Source organism: Ambystoma mexicanum, chromosome 5q, assembly GCF_040938575.1.
Source record: "Ambystoma mexicanum isolate Mex_15411 chromosome 5q, UKY_AmexF1_1, whole genome shotgun sequence".
NCBI classification, from domain to species: domain Eukaryota; kingdom Metazoa; phylum Chordata; class Amphibia; order Caudata; family Ambystomatidae; genus Ambystoma; species Ambystoma mexicanum.
In genome coordinates this window covers 656,996,114-657,012,882 of record NC_090933.1, presented here as the reverse complement: position 1 = coordinate 657,012,882, position 16,769 = coordinate 656,996,114, and positions in this window count along the sequence as shown.

Here is a 16,769-nt window from a genome sequence, read left to right as displayed (position 1 = left end):
AAGAGGGAGGTCTCCGGGCTAGATCACCACAGACCAAACACTTACAATGGATCTTCTGTGAGTTTCTCTATCCGTACCACCGGTGAGTATCACCCCAACAAGGTACGCAAACGGCAGTAGCGCTAGTCGTGTCACACACTCATTAAAGAAGAGGGAGGTGGACAGTGGCGGCTGCTATTATAGGGCGGCAGGGCGCCGCCCCCTCCATAAAGAAGAGCAAGATAAAAAAGCAGAGCAGAAGCACAAAGATTCAGAAGAATCTCTTCTGAATCTTCTTGCATTTGCTGCATTTCCCAACAGCGCGGGGGCGCTGTGGCAACTATACTGTGGAAGCCGGCCGACGGCCATAGGACTCCTATTGGCGTCGGGACGGCTGCCACAGCGGGGCGCGTCCCGTTTTACTTTCATTTTTTCAATAGAGGAAAGCGTGGAGCTCGTAGCTCCACGCACTCTACGTAAGCACCTTTCATTAGTAGGCTGGCGGGGCGCTTGAGGGGTGGCCCCGCCAGCCTAAAATGTGCGCAAACAGCGCACTGAAGATTCCTCCCCCCCACCTAGCTACAGTAATGTCATTGGCTGTTTTCCAGCCAATAACAAACCTTGCATTGGCTGGCAAACAGCCAATGACATTACTGTATTTATGCAGGTGGCGCAGGGTGTGTACGTGCGCCTGCGCCACCTTCACACTTCTCTTTCTCTGCCCGACGACGAGCGAGTGGACAAGGCCGACCGGACCTGCTCAGATGGATGAGTCCGACCAGAGACTGCCTGGGCCCTGCCTTGTCGGCGGTAAGTTAGTACCCACTGTTTTGGGCGACCGCGTGTGTGTAACACGGCCCCTACAGTCAGCACTCAAAGACATGCAGGCCAGGGCCTACACGTCTTTCTGTTCTGACTGTCGGGGCCGTGTGGGCAACTTGGGGCCTTGTGTCACACATGGCCCCAGAGTTGTGTGTGTCCCGGGCCTGAGGCAGTCCTTAGCGCCCTAATTACCTGAAGGTTGATTCACCACTTTTTACTAACCTTCAGGCAATTAGGGCGCTCAGGAGAGCTCAGACACGTCTTGGAAAAACCATTACAATCTTAGAGGCCGTGGTTTTGTTTTTGTGGTCGGCGATCACGAAACTAAACCATGGCCTCTTCGATCCCAAGGTTTTTCCATGACGTGGTTGGTGTCTGGTAATGGTAATGCGCTTCATGCAGAGCAAACCGCCTCGAAGCGCAGGTGGGGAAGGAGCTAGTGGAAGGGGCATGGAAGGTAAAGTTCCTTTCGCAGGAGTCCTTGCATACAAATAGGTGAGGTTGTTCGTCTACCATGCTCTTTTCATTCTTTCCCGGGATTATTTTTCTTGCCAATAGAGGGAGAAGCCCCCATTGCTAGCCTGCCATTCAAAAAGTGAGAATGTGTTCTCTGGCAGAAAGCATAGTAGCTGTTGCCAACAAACCTTTATGTGGTAGTCCCATAAAACAACCACTTGGGCCAGTGTCTTTACATGTTTGCAGTGTGCCAGTCGGGCTGCCGGTAATACACACATGCCCCAATGTTGGAATGGCAGTTTGATTTTGGGTCCCATTTTGAAAATTTCCTCGATTAGTGCATCCTCATCATCTCTATTAAAAACTCACGCTTGCATCGAGCCATTCTTTGAATTTCTAGCGCTCGTAGAAGTGTGTTATTGTTTTTTTTCTTTCATATTTCTCTAGGCTGTTTTAGCTTATTCGTTCAGGCTAACGGTGGCTGTGAGCATCTTTGAGTATTCAAACGGTCTGGCGCAGCGTCAGTCAATGTACAGTGGCCCTGTGGGTCTGGTTGGGCTACAGTGTAGTTTCTATTAGGAGCGAATACTGGCCTTTTGTGCCCCCCCTTCTTTGGAAAACTTCCCGGGAAGTCTGCAAGCAGGATCAGGTGGGGCTGGGTTGGGCTAAAACCCACCCCATTCACTTCCACGGGGAGGTCATGAGACTGTTCACAAATTGCATTCCAGATGCCAGGGACATGCAGTTTACTTATCGAAATGAGTGACACAGAGCGTACAAGCCAAGAACTCCTTCCAGAAGTAGAGAGTGAGTGAGCGGGCGGAGACCCACTTCGCATTGGCATTGGTTTGAAACCAGACACTCACTACCGGGGGGTTTTTCCATTGGGTGCGAGACCTCGAGCCCACCTCATGTGCTGAATGTCGATTGAACGCCTATTTCACCGACCCGCAATATGTGCCCAGTCGCTGGCTTCCATGTGACGGGCCTTAAAGAGGGGCTGACCGATGGCCTCCAAGATGGCTATTGTAGGCCTCTCTGCTTGATATGGGGCAGTAGGTAAACATTGTGCAACCTGTCGGATGGAGAACTCAAGCACAACATGCCCACCTCGAGAAAGGGCCAATGCAATGTAACAGGGGTTCGATACCCGGATCAGGGCTAGCTGCCCCCTTCATATTTCTGAAGTCTATATATTGAGTGTCATGAGTGCATAAATTCGATCATTACAGTGCTTTGAGGCAGTCTGTGACTGTGAGCATAAAGCGCTATATGCATCACCAAAAGGAATAACTAAGTATGCATTGCCAGTACATGCAGAATCGCCATGCGTCTGCTGACTGCAGGTCCACGTGCAACCGCTCCTGCATGTTGGCAACTCATTGCATGGCAGTGTGTGAAATGGAAGAAAAAGAGGGCCAGAGGTGTCTGTGGAGCTGGTTGGCGAGGGATACGGAACAGTTGGGCAGGGCAGGGCTAAGAGCAACGTGCATGGGGGAAGGTGGAGGGAGATGGAGAGACAGGGGAAGCGGGGAGGAGAGGGACACAGAACAGTTGGGCAGGGCTAAGAGCAACGTGCATGGGGGGCAGGCGGAGGGAGATAGAGAGACAGGGGTAGCGGGGAGGAGAGGGACACAGAACAGTTGGGCTGGGCTAAGAGCAACGTGCATGGGGGGCAGGTGGAGGGAGATAGAGAGACAGGGGAAGCGGGGAGGAGAGGGACACAGAACAGTTGGGCAGGGCTAAGAGCAACGTGCATGGGGGGCAGGTGGAGGGAGATGGAGAGACGGGGGAGCGGGGAGGGAGGACAAGATCATGGTAGTGTTGGTAGTGTTACACCATAGTACCAGCTATTTTCAATACAAGCTGCTGTAAAATACACCATCACACTTGCACACGTAAGAATAGTGTACCACCATTAATATGTAAAACCTAATGCTTTTTTTCATATTTTGGTAGGTTTTTTGGACAGTAAATTGCACCTTTTGTAGGCCATTTTTCCAAAAGTTTCGCGGGGGAGAACCCCCCCGTACACCCTTTGGACGGGTGGGCTCGCGCGCTGCACGCGCTCGCTACAAAATTCACCCAGGGAATTTTACGCCCCACCAGCTTTCAAACTCACCAGCCGCCACTGGAGGTGGACCCAGTTCTATAGAATCTGTGCATACGCCTTGGTCAATTATAGACCACCTGCAAACAACAGGGCGGAATATGATCAGTCTGTAACCATAATAAAATTATCAAGTAAAGACACCTTTATTACCACCTATGCAAGTGATGTCTTAACCTATATGGATAGGGTACAAACGGGGTAAATAACATCCCAAAAAGAAGGTATCTACCCTAAAGTCATGCACGCATTACTCCGGCTTACCTCGATCTTCAAGGTATAACATTCTCCGCTGTATGCATAAATTGGAACTGCATCCTAGCAAACATCACTCCATTAGACAGCAACAAGAGCGTGGTCAGTGTCATTCGGACCAAAGCTCTTAAGCGTTACTACGGGAGCAAAAGGCGACAAAATAAAGACACATAAGTGGGTCTAGTCACCGCCGAAAATTGCTCAGATCAACTGATCAACATTACCAACCATCTTAGTGAAGAATCATACATCTATGAGGAAACGCTACTCATGGGAGCAAGGGCAGCCTCCCTGCCCCGGCTGGGACGGGAACACTAGTCAATACGGGAAAGCAAGCCGGAGTAACTAAAAAAACAATTCAACCCGTACAACCCCGATACCGTCAGCGTCATCAGTAGAAACACCAGTTGCAGCCCAGTTTACCTGAATAACTCTAAGGTGTGCTCCGATGGACGCCGTAGTGGTCCTGTGAATCAACACGCCCAGCTTTCAGGCGCAGCACTACCGGATGATATACGTATTCGCCTGATCACGTGGCGATCACGTGACGTAAATTTTAGACCAGAAGGCCAGCATGGTTGAGTTTACTCGAGACCAGCTTGTATTTGTTATGATGCCAACAAGGCAGAGGGCCTTGCAGGACAAATGGATAGGACACTTCAAGGTTGTGGGGAAACTTGGAGCGGTGAACTATTTGGTGGACTTAGGCAACCCTAAGGAGGCTCCCAGAGTCTTTCACACCAACCGTTTAAAGGCTTATGTCTCGAGACCAGAAGTGGGAGCTTTGCTTCTAGCTTCAGCTCAAGAGGAAGAGGAGAGTGTACTTCTACCTGACCTCCTTAGAGGCCAACCTTTAGATGAACAAATAGAAGGAGTTAATCTCTCTTCTCAACTGACTTCTGAATGCCAGGAGTGCAAAGTTCTGTTGAATCAGTTTGCCTCCCTGTTTTCGCTAACACCAGGCTTGATCCCTTGGGGATAGCATGATATTCTCACTGGTGACTGTTTACCTGTGAAAGGCAGAGGTTACAGAATGTCAGAGCATGTGAGATCCCACATCAAAGGAGAGGTCAACAAGATGCTTGATCTCGGGGTTATAGAGCCCTCCACAAGTCAATGGTCTAGTCCAGTTGTTCTAGTACCAAGATTCTGTGTGGACTATAGAGCTCTAAATGCAGTCACTAAGACTGATGCCCATCCTTTGCCAAGAAAAGATGAACTGGTGGATAGACATGCTTCAGCCAAGTACCTCAGTACATTTGATCTAACCTCAGGCTATTGGCAAATAGCACTGACAGACCATGCCAAGGAGAAAACTCCATTTTCTACCCCAGCTGCCTTCTACCAGTTTAACGTTATGCCTTTTGGACTAAAGAATGCACCTGCTAAATGTCAACGGATGGTTAATCAAGTTCTGAATGGGATGGAGGACTTCTGCATGGCATACTTGGATGACATTGCATTGTTCAACCCTACATGGAAAGAATATATTGATCACCTGGGATATGTTTTGCAGGCTCTTGAGCAGGCCCATCTGACCATAAAGGCAAGCAAATGTCAAATTGGTCAGAGTAAAGTGGTCTACCTGGGTCATGAGGTAGGAGGATGTGTGATAAGTGTCAAGGAGTTCCCACCTTCTCACGTGGGTCCGTTCTTTGCTGGAGTCCTTGGTCGCTGCCTTCTTGCGGACGGACCTGGTTTTGAACAAGGCTGCCCGAGTCACTTCCGACTCCAGAGTGCGTTCAGTTTCTGGGACGAGGGTCCTGGAATCCGGGGAACTAGTAAAGGTGCAACGAGCACACGAGTCCAGGAAATAGGAGGAAAGGAGGGGGCAAGGAACCAATACCCCAAGCTACGGGACACACGTCGGATTGCTACTTTGCAATAGCATTGAGATGCGCTGAGCCACGGAAGGCGTGGTCTATTAATAGAATACGTTACGTCCAGCGCGTGGAGCGAGAAAGGGGTTTCACGCTGGACGACCATGTTGGGAGTATTATGGAGTGCAAGCCCGTTGTGACAAGGACCAGGAAGTCCAAAAGGGACGTGTTCTTTAGTTCATGACAATAAGGCCATTGCCCAGCAAAGTACAAGCTGTGCAAAACTGGACCACCCCTACTACTCAATCCCAAGTGAGAGCTTTCCTTGGTCTCAATGGGTACTAGAGGAAATTCATAGAGAACTATGGGTCCATAGCTTCTCCCTAGAATGTGATCTCCTCTTCGAAATTCCCAAAAAAGGTTAAATGGAATGAGGAGTGCAATCAAGCCTTTGAAAACCTGAAGAAAGCCTTTTGTCAAGCTCCAGTCCTAAGAGCTCCTGATTATCACCAACCCTTCATTGTGCAGACAGATGCCTCCAATATAGGTATAGGTGCAGTCCATAGTCAGCTGGATGAGAAAGGTAGGGAGCACCCCATTTGCTTCATCAAGAGGAAACTGAAGGAACCAGAAACAAGGTGGGCAACCATAGGGCGTGAATGTTTTGCCATTGTGTGGGCTCTGAAGAGGTTTAGACCATACTTGTATGGATCTACCTTTGTGATTCAGACAGACCACCAACCCTTGAGATGGTTAATGCAAATGAAAGGGGAGAAGCCAAAACTTCTGAGATGGTCAATCTGCCTGCAAGGGTTTGATTTTACCATTGAGCACAGAGCAGGATGTCACCACCAAAATGCTGATGATCTCTCTAGGATGTTTTTAACCAACTAGAGGTAGAGCTTCATCCAGGATTGGATTAAATCCTCCGGTCCCTTAGCCTGGGGGTGGCGAGTGTTAGGGAGAATTCTCATAAATGGCTAATTTCCCTTACCTAATGAGTCCCTCCGAGCAGCTTTGCTGGATTTCTAGGATTTATTTTTTTGACCTGGTAAGAGTGTGAGCCTTTTTTCCCACTCTTGTGTTTTGCTGTGTTTGTTTTTACCATTTGTGTGATCTTGGGCTCTGGAGCCTCACCTACTCCACGAGCACCAGTTTTGTGTTTGTTACACATCACCTTCAGTGCAGTAACACAGGGTTGTATTTTAGACTTACCTCTGACTCCATTTTCCTGGGACTGACTACTATCTTCCAGAAACATGTCAAGTTGCCATTAACTTTTGTAGTCTCTTTAAACTACAGACCCAGTACACCCCATCTTACATGGAGTATTGGAAAGGGTTAATTCCTATCCCTTTTTGTCTGTGTCTCTTGTAGCACTGTTTTGCTCTTTACATTAAGACTTGGCTGGTGGCAGTGGTAACTACCCTAACCTTTCTACTGCGGTTATTTTATGTAAACATGGTATTGTTTTAGGCTATTATATTAGCCTCAAACATAAACCCGCTTGACCAAATACATTTTATTTTGGCTCCGGCTGGGTTTAGTCACCATTTATTTTTGTTAAAGTCGTTCTCGTGTTTTTCTCTGCGCGCCAAACCGGGGATGATTCCTTTTTTTTTGCTGTCTTTTCGCCGGCTTCTGCACAGAGGGCCTCCTTAAGGCTCCTGAAAGTCTGGGTAGGCTGGATGTGAGGGAGGGGTCTTCAGACCCCTGCCATGGCTTCCCTTGGTAACCCAAGTCGCACTATTGTCTGATTGGCTAAGGGGACTGGCCTTGCCAGGCCAGCCACCCTGCTGTGTGATTGACAGCCAGGCTGTATGAATGGGGGAAAACTGCATGAAAAGTAGGTCTCTGGGACTGGAAAGGCAGAGTCACCACTGGAACGCAAGAACCAACGAGAAGCTGACAGAAGAGGACCCCTTCAATGACTGAACTGCCCGGTGAAGCCCTGCTGCAGGTCCGAATCATCAGAATCCGCCAACAGAGAAGATCCTCCAGGAAACGTCTTCCCTTGAGCTGACTAACCAGTTCACCCAAACTGCAAGCCAGGATCCCTCCTCTGGTAGAATTCACTGTACAGAGCTACAGTGGGCTGGATAGCCAGGACGGTCAGACCCTGCTTGGGTGTTAAGAGACGCACCTTTTATTCATTGCTTTGCTCTGATGCTGGTTTCTTCCCTGGTTAGTGCAGGACCATCCAGTCTTCATACTTCGTGTCAGTCCGAAAGTCGCTTCAGGAACCCGGAGCCTGCAGGAACTACCAGGAACGTCGACCTCAGCTACAGCTTCCTCTCCGTTTTAAGGTATTGTGCAAACCCGGTTGCTCATTTCGTTCAGCCGCGGGGAAAGTGTGTGAAATCTTTCTCCAATACGAGGGCTTGTCCTTCTCTTCTTTTTAAACTAACTTTTCTACCAACCAACCTTGTCTGAAATCCGTGGCATGAACTTTACTGCGAACTACCCTGAACTGTGTGATCTTGAGCAAAACACTTTTGTCCTATTGACTTTGGCCCTAAGCCTTTTCTACCTGATTCTATCACTGTACTTCCTCTTGTTCTTTTTCCCTGAGTACTTACCTGATGGTACTTACCTGATGGTGTGGTTCAATTTCTATTTAACTTTGTCTTTCTCTCTCTTTTAAATTGCTGGAGTGCCATTTTGCTCCCACTCCATTTTGTGAGCTTAATTTGTTTAGGATTTAAGGGAAGTAATGGGGTGTATTGAGAGTGTGATTTTTAAACTGCTTATAATGGTGTATTGTTATACAACTGAAAAGTGAAATAAATGTATATTCTTTTACTTGAAAACCTTGAGTCAGTGTTTGCCTGAATCATTGTAATTGCTGTCCTTTGTGTAACTATTTGATACTGCTCACTTACTCTTGAGATATGTCTGGCTGGTCCGCTACTGCTACCACTTTACCAGTGTAGTACAGGCTTGTACCAAAGGTGAATTTGTACTGTCACTTGTAGTCTTAATTGTGTGTGGTCTTCCCAAAGGGTAGTGCATACAATTCTGCCTAACAGCCTCTTCCCTGGGCAGTGCAGAAACCTCCCGACGACCTCCTTCTTGTCTCCACGACTGAAGCTCAGGAACAGCAAAATCTGCTCGAACTGCCATGAACAACTGCCTCAGCTACAGCATTCTTCATTGACAAGGTACTGTGCAAACGTGGTCCGTAAATCTTTTTAGCCATCGAGAAAGTGTGTGAAACTTTCCACAACTACAAAGGCTTGTCCTTCCCTAAATATTTGTCAAACTTTTCGCCTAGCCAAATCCTTTAAAAATCTGTGGCAAAGACTTAACCGTTCTATACCAGAACTCTGCTATCCTATACAAAAGCCATCGAGAAAGTGTGTGAAACTTTCCTCAACTACAAAGACTTGTCCTTCCCTAAATATTTGTCAAACTTTTCGCCTAGCCAAATCCTTTAAAAATCTGTGGCAAAGACTTAACCGTTCTATATCAGAACTCTGCTATCCTATACAAAAGACTCTGAACCATTGACTTTGGGCCAAGCCTATTGAGAAGAATTGCTGGTTGTATTTAACTGAAACCCTTTGTCCTGCCTATGAATTTATTAGGGCTGTCTATTCTTATAACCTTGTCTTTCCCTCCTTTATTAAGTATATGAAGTGCCATTTTTGCTCCCACTTCATTTCGGAGCTAAACTTGTTCATTTGCTTACTGGTTGGATGCTTGTAGTGTATTAGTGTGTGATATTGAGCTACTTGTGCTATAGTAATGCTTTCTAACTGGCATGGTAAATAAATGTATATTCTTTTTCAACAAACCTTGAGTAAGTGTTTAATTGAATCACTGTATTGGTTGGTCCTTTGTGTAACTTGTTCTACTGCTCACTTAAACTCTTGAGATAAGTCAGGCTGCTCAGCCATTGCTACCACTTTACTGTGTAGTACAGGCTTGTACCAAAGGTGACATTGTGCGTAGACCTGTAGTCCTAAGTGCCTGTAGTGTTCCCCAAGGGTACTGCAGGGGATTCCGCCTAACACTGGGTTATTCAAAGTACTGTGAATAGGAATTATGCCATGGGATTCCAGATTTCTGATAATCTCTGTGAGTGATTCCATGGACACGAGAGACAACTGGTATTGCTTTACAAACATGGGAGCCATTTCAGAGCACATTGTAATTGTCATATAATGGATAGTTGTATGCCCACAATCCTAGGCGAAGAGTCAACTGACAATATGATCACAGGCATCGGCCAGACTAATCAGTTGCTCGACTATCTGCTTCAAACCTGGAAATACCTCTGGTGTCGATATTTCAGAAGAACCCTCCAGTTGGGTGGAGAGATCTCTTTTAATGGTATTTACCTGGACAGGAGATTCAATGGATTCGAGATAGTTATTATATTATAAATAACATCTCTACCCTGTAAGGGCATGAAGAATACACCAATAAATATCCCCCATGTCCGTGTTGATCTTTTCTGGTTGGATACTGTCGGTTTTACTCTGACAGCTTTCATGAATTGGACCTATAATTTCATTTTCTAAGTCAATAGATTAATACTGGACATCGAACGCCATTCTTATAGAGGTGTCTGCGCCCAAGTAATACTTTGAGGGTCGCTGTTATCGACCAATATTCGAATGGTGCCTTCTTTTGAATCAACCTGTGGTGTTAGATGTAGGGACAATCCTTGTTGTTGTAATGTACAACTCAAATGTATGAATGCTTCCTGATTTTCAGAGTTTGTCCTCTTTTTATTTTCATTGGTACAGTGAATTGTCTCCCCAGTCCTGGGATAGTAACCTCTTCTTTTGCTTGGACATCAACAGCATAAGGCAACTATTTATCTCACCGAAATGCTTCCTCAACATTGACAAGTGTTTTTAGGCGTGACAAGACAAGGAAGGGGAGATAAAAGGAGGACAAATCAAACGATCTTACTTGGCCTTGTGACATTCAGATCGTGAATGTGATAGGGGGAAGGTAGAGGAGAAATGCCAGGGGGAGGAATGGGGAGAGTGCATTAGGCAAGCTCAAGTAACTGCTGCCGGGAGGCCGGCTCAAGTGAGTGCGTGGAGGCAGGGGACTGTAGAGTTGCAGATACAATCCCTAACTGTGTGAAAGGCCCAGCAGCAGTACAGGCGGCTACTGGTCATGCAGGAGCCTGGTGCCCGTTAAGATTCAGAGGGTGGCCAGGTAGCCAGTTAGCTCAGCAGACAGGTGCATTAGCAGCGGAGAGAGAGAGAAAAAGCAGAAGTGAAAAGGAAGGTCTTGAGTTGCTTCTGGAATCTAAGGTGGTCCTGCTCAAGTTTGAGAGAGGCAGGTAGGATGTTCTAGAGGCTCGCCTAACCAAGGACAGAGTTCTACCCCCCACTCTCTACCTGGAGAAGCGCCTGACCCTCAGAGAGTTGGAGGTGGATGAGCGGAGGACTCGAGAAGGAGAATGCTTAGGAAGAGAAAGTTGGATGTAGTGTGGTCCCCAGTCGCAGAAAACCTTGTCCACAATGCAGAGGGTCTTGAAATTGCTCCTTGGAGCCAGTGGAGAGATGTCAGGGCTGGAGAGATACCATCCCTGGGCTTGAGGCCAAGGCCAATTCTCACAGTCCTGTTCTGGATTAGTTGCAAATAGCTAAGAGTAGAGGCAAGCAGATTTAGAAAGAGGCAGGCAGATTTAGAAAGAGGGTGTGGAAGGAGTCCATCCTAGAGAGAACCAGGGCTCTGGGGATAGGGAGATTCTGGGGGAAAGTGAGAAAAGGAAGCATACCTCTGAAGACATGCAGCTGGTAAACTGGTAGTCGGACTCCTTAGAGATGTCCGTGATGTGAGGAGAGAAGGAGGAGCTGTAGTCAAGTATGACTCCAAGGTATTTTGCTTTGCAGGAAGGTGCAGGTAGGGGGTGGCCAGAGTGAAAGAGGGAAAGTGGAGCAGAGGTCCCAATGAGGAAGACCTCAGTCCTACTGGCATTAAGGCAAAGATCATTTGAGGCACACCATTCCTGAATCACATATAGACAGTCAGGAATGAGCGACAGGGGATAGGAGTCTGAGGGGAGCCTATAGAGAGCTGAGTGTCATATGCATTACACTAAAAGTTAGGAGAGAAGGTAGTGATGAGGTGGGCCAGAGGTGCAAAGTAAAGATTGAAGAGCATGGGTGAGAGGTTAGAGCCATGTGGAGCACGACATGTTGAGGAAAGGTGGTAGAGAGAAAGGACCACAATGGACCTGGGAGGGTTGATCGGAGAGGAAGGAGATCAACCAGGCTATTGCTTGACCCGTGATGTGCAGGTTGTCACGGAGACAATTGATCAGGTTGGTGTGGTTGACCGTGTCAAAAGAAGAGGACAAATCAAAGGGGAAGAGGACTGAAGGAAGGCTACAGTCAAGATTAAAGAGCAAGTCTTCATGGGTGTTCAGGAGGGCAGCTTCCTTTCTTCTGGCTTCTCTATAGCCAGACTGGTGGTCAAGTAAACAACCAACAGATTCAGTATGGAGAGAAAGGTGGGAGATGGACAGCTTTTCCAGGAGTTTGCCCAGGAAAGGAGTGATAGAGATTGGGCGATCGTTTGCCGGAGAGGAATGATCGGCAGAGGACATCTTAAAGAGGGGGTGCTCAAGTGAGTTCTTAAGGGGGAGGGGAAGTTCCAGTGGCAAAAGAGGGATTGCAGATATCAGCCAAGGCTGGAGCAAGGGTGTTGATGTGGTCCTTGATGGTTCTGGAGGAGCAGGAGAGCACCTGCTCATATGAGACTTTCATAGATCAGACTTGTCTATAAATATCGTCAGAAGAGAACACGGACAAAGAGGAGAAAGGAAGAGGAGAGAGGGCCAGAGAGGGGCTAAGGGATATAGAGGGAGAGGAAGAGGAGAGAGAGGACAGGATGTCCTGAGTTTTAGTGGTGAAGTGAGAAGACAGTGCCATGCAAAGGGCCTGAGAGGGAACAGGAGAGGTGGGGACTGCAGCAGGATTGGCCAGCTCCTTGCAGTTTTTGAAGAGTTTTTCCGTGTTGTGAGATGCCGCAGAGACACAAGCTTGGATGTAAGCTCTCTTCTTGGACAGGACAGAGAGTCTGTATTGCCTTTGGAGCAGGCGGCAGGCCACTGTTTCAGAGGATGAGCCTGATTCCCTCCACTTCCTCTCAGCTATCCTACACTTGCATTTAAGGGTGGGGAGGTCAGAGTCATACCAAGAGTTTCACTTGAATGTTGGCTTCAAGCCGATCCTCATGAAAGGGCAAGGACATCAAGAGTGTTAGAGATAGAGAGATGCAGGTTGGAGAGGGCTGCGTGAGAGTGTGAGTCAGCCGCAGGCATAAGAGGAGCAGAGAAAGTAGTGGCACAAGCCTCCACTAACACACACTTCATGGGCTGGATGATCGAGGAGGTGGGTGGCAGTGCTGGGGTCGGCTTCACCTGGGGGACAGAGAGTGACAGGTGGGAGGAGAGAAGAAAGTGGTCAGTCCATGAGAGAGCAGTGGTCAGGGGTTAAAGAGGGGGATGTCTAACGTGATGACAACATCCACGGTGTGCCCAGCAGAGTGTGTCAGCCCAGGGGGTAGAATAGAAAGAGAGTGAGAGTTGCAGATATTGCAAAAGTGTCCAGAGGAAGGGTTAGAAGCATCCAGGTGGATATTGAGGTCTCAGAGGAGGAGAAGTTGAGCGGCAGCCGCAAGGAGAGAAGAGGAGAGGTCAGCCCACTCTTAGAGGAAGAGGGTGACCTGGCCAGGTGGTCTGTACATGTGGCCTCAGTAAGAGAGAGGCCGGGAGAGATAGAGGGCCTGCAGACAAGGCATTCAAAGGAGGAGTAGGTCTGCATAGGAATGACACAAGCAGGTATCCACCTGGGAAGATCAAGGCTACTTCACCTCCTGGATGGTTGGTTCTGTGTTCAGAGAGGATCTTATAGCCATCAGGGAGGAAAGTGTCAAAACTCGTGACAGAGCTGGCCGTGAACATGACTCAGTGAGACCAAGGACATTGTCAAAACTCATTGGGTTACTGCCCAATCTAGACCAAACTTTAAAATCCAAATGTATTGCAAATTGATGGAGGATATCACTACCTAGATACAATTCAGAAGGGACATCGCTAACAATCCAACAATTATGGTTAATTGTTTTATTGCTAATCGAAATTTATACCATCTAGCAAGGACTTTCTCCACGTACTAGACCAGGTTATTAATGTGCCCTGGCTAGTACCGATACTTTGTGAGCATCTGTAAGAACTTGAGCAATTATAGCTTTTATAGCTTATTATTCCCCTTTCTTGGTGTCCTTTCAGCAGAAACACCACACAGAGTAATTTGAAGACTCCCAATTCTGGCGAAGTGTTGGATTTGCTTTTCAATCAGCGTTTGTTTTTATTGTAATTGAAACTAAATTGTGACATATCTCCTGATGAATGTTTCTAGAATAATATAAGAGTACTGAAACATGTCGAGTTCTATGTCCTGGTAAAGCTTTCTTCTAGTGACACATTTGGAACCCAACTTGAGGTTTTGATAACCGAAAGATGGCAAAGGCCTCTAATGTTGTCTATGACTAATGGTGCTTTATTCGTATACACCATCCTATCTTTTTTAGGATTCTATTGTCACAAATTTTTGTTAATGTTTTTTATATTGTGTTTTAGAATAGATACTGTGTTCCACAACAAAACACTTTTGTTTGTGTTTTAAGCCCAGATATATTTTTGTGAATACATTTGATATTATGTTTGATGAGATATTTATGACTCACTGTGATGTTTGGTGTGATTGTTGAAAGGTTCTAACTACCATGTTTATTATTTGTGTAATCAAAATTTGTAACATGCACCGGCTAAGTAGTACATGTTTGGAATTTTACAACTTTCCATTTCTTCTTCAAATTAAAGCAGGTGAGGGTCTGAACAATGCTTCACTTATAAAGCTTTTTCCATTGTTTAGACATACTCTGGCAAGCACATAATCTTTCCCTCTGTTCATCCGAATGGGGAAGAATGTGTGTTCACCTTTTTTCTGGATGTAGGTCAAATTATAACTATGTTTTTCTCAACTGTTTTCAGGAGCACTTAGGAATTCTTTGGGGTTCTCCTGGACATAGAACTTCAAGGTATATCCATCCAATATGGAAAACCATTTGTTTTTGTGAGGGAGAGGAATTCTTAAGAGGTGGGATGAGGTCACTACTCTGGTCTGCAATTCAGATGATGTGATCTCGGTAACCTGGTTATTTTGAAAATGAAATTCAATATGATTGGGTTGTTATTCAATCAAGTGACAAGCACAATTCACACTGATATAATTGCTACTTCTCTTCAACCTGCTGGGACCATTTTATTAGGTCCAGAGAATCTGGTTTACGCAATCAATCAGAAGGGACAACCTCTGAAGGACATTGTTCCCCAGTAAACACTGTGTGCCCTTTAGAGCCTTGACAATCACTGGATGTTTCAGACGGTGTAGCCCAATTTTGATTTTCATATCTGCAAACCAGTTGACCAAAACGTCATTTGCATTAAAACTTTGGAGTTCTCCTAGAAGAGGTTTGAGAGGAAGTTTATGTCTCTCCACTCTTCCCAGCTTGAGTTTCTCAAATGTTTGCTTTGAAATCAAGGTCGCCTGTGACACTGTGTCTACCAGAGCTGATAAATCACACTAATCAGGTATCTGGACTGAAGCAAGGAACCTACCTTCTTTAGACTTTAGTCTACAAAGTGTGACTTATTCGACAGCTTAGCATGAATTGTCTTGATTCTGTTTATTTCTAGGGCAAAACCTTGGATTGCCTACAGTATTGCCTGATGCAGTGGTAGGATCCCTAACGGCCACTCCAGCCCTTTGTAAAAGGACCTCACCATATCCGCCATTGCCTACAACAAGGCTAATGGCCGCCGCATTTTCGCATCACATAAGGCACATTTAGGCTTGTTCAGCCTCCTACGCCAGGGATTGGCTATCTGCCCCTACATCCGATCCAGCCCCCACCGTCAGGCAGAAACCGGAGGGCGGGAGAAGAGCCAACCACAGCAGTGCCCAGCAAAAGGGCCTGTATGCACGGGACTCCAATCATTTTTGCTCGTCGCCGAGAGGAGCAGGGCTGAAGCCACCTCCCCGTTCGCCTGTGAGATGACCCAAGCAAAATAACGTTTCCTTACGACATCGACATCTGACTATAAGCGATGCCATCTTCTGCTCAGGATCACTCATAAATATTGGTGCCACCTACAGTATTGCCCCGATGCAGTGGTAGGATCCCTACCTGCCACTCCAGCCCTTTGTGAAAGGACCTCACCATATCCGCCTTTGCCTACAACGAGGCTAATGGCCGCTGCATTTTTGCATCACCTAAGGCTTCATTGAGGCTTGTTCAGCCTCCTACTCCAGGGATTGGCTATCTGCCCCTACATCTGATCTAGCCCCCACCGTCAGGCGGAAGCCGGAGGACGGGAGAAGAACCAACCACAGAAGGGCCCAGCAAAAGGGCCTGTCTGCACCTGTCCGTGACTGATCGCAGATGGTCGCGCTGTCCCCATGCCTTTCCTTCATCTCACCGTGAGTACGCTGCACCAAAGTGAATCCAATACCCGTAAACTTTACTCTGGGATCCCATGTTTACATAGTGACCTCTTTATCTGATGTACATTCCATATCTGCCCATTGCACATGCATTCACGGCATTGTTTAAATACTGAACCACCCACTAACTAAATACCCCTGCGTACCGACCAGTAAAGACCGTAATGAGTACTCTTGAAAATGCATTGCATGTAACATCTCGTTATCACTTTTGCGTAATCTAGTATTTTGCATCCTTCCCACTTTGCCATATTGTGCTATCACCAACATACTGTGCTTAACATTCCTCACAACCTAGTATTACTGGTAGGATACTGCTTTCAGTATACCATGCCATGTGATGATTTTGACTGTTAGCACACCGCAATCAGACCTCTGCGCCACTGTGTTATCAAGAGTATACTGCATTTAGCTCACTCAGCCAATTTATCTTTCTCGAAGCTATCTGCATTTAGCCTATTATGCTTTTGTTCTATTCACACTGTTTAGCCCACCCAACCAACTTGTGCCATGGTTAGCATGCCGCATTTAGCCTACCATGCCCTCTTGAGATACTGATAGCATATTGCATATTGCATCCTACACCTACCGTACTGCTCTCTCAATTCAGACCGGTGAACCTAATCTACCACCTAATATATATTCATTGCCTTACCCACTGCTTGCCTCTGAATGCATTTGCTAAAATGATGCTGTCAATCCTAATTTATATGCACTGCGATTAATTGTGACCAATGGATGTAATTGCGCATCTTAGTTTGGCCATCATACCTGATTGTGGAATGT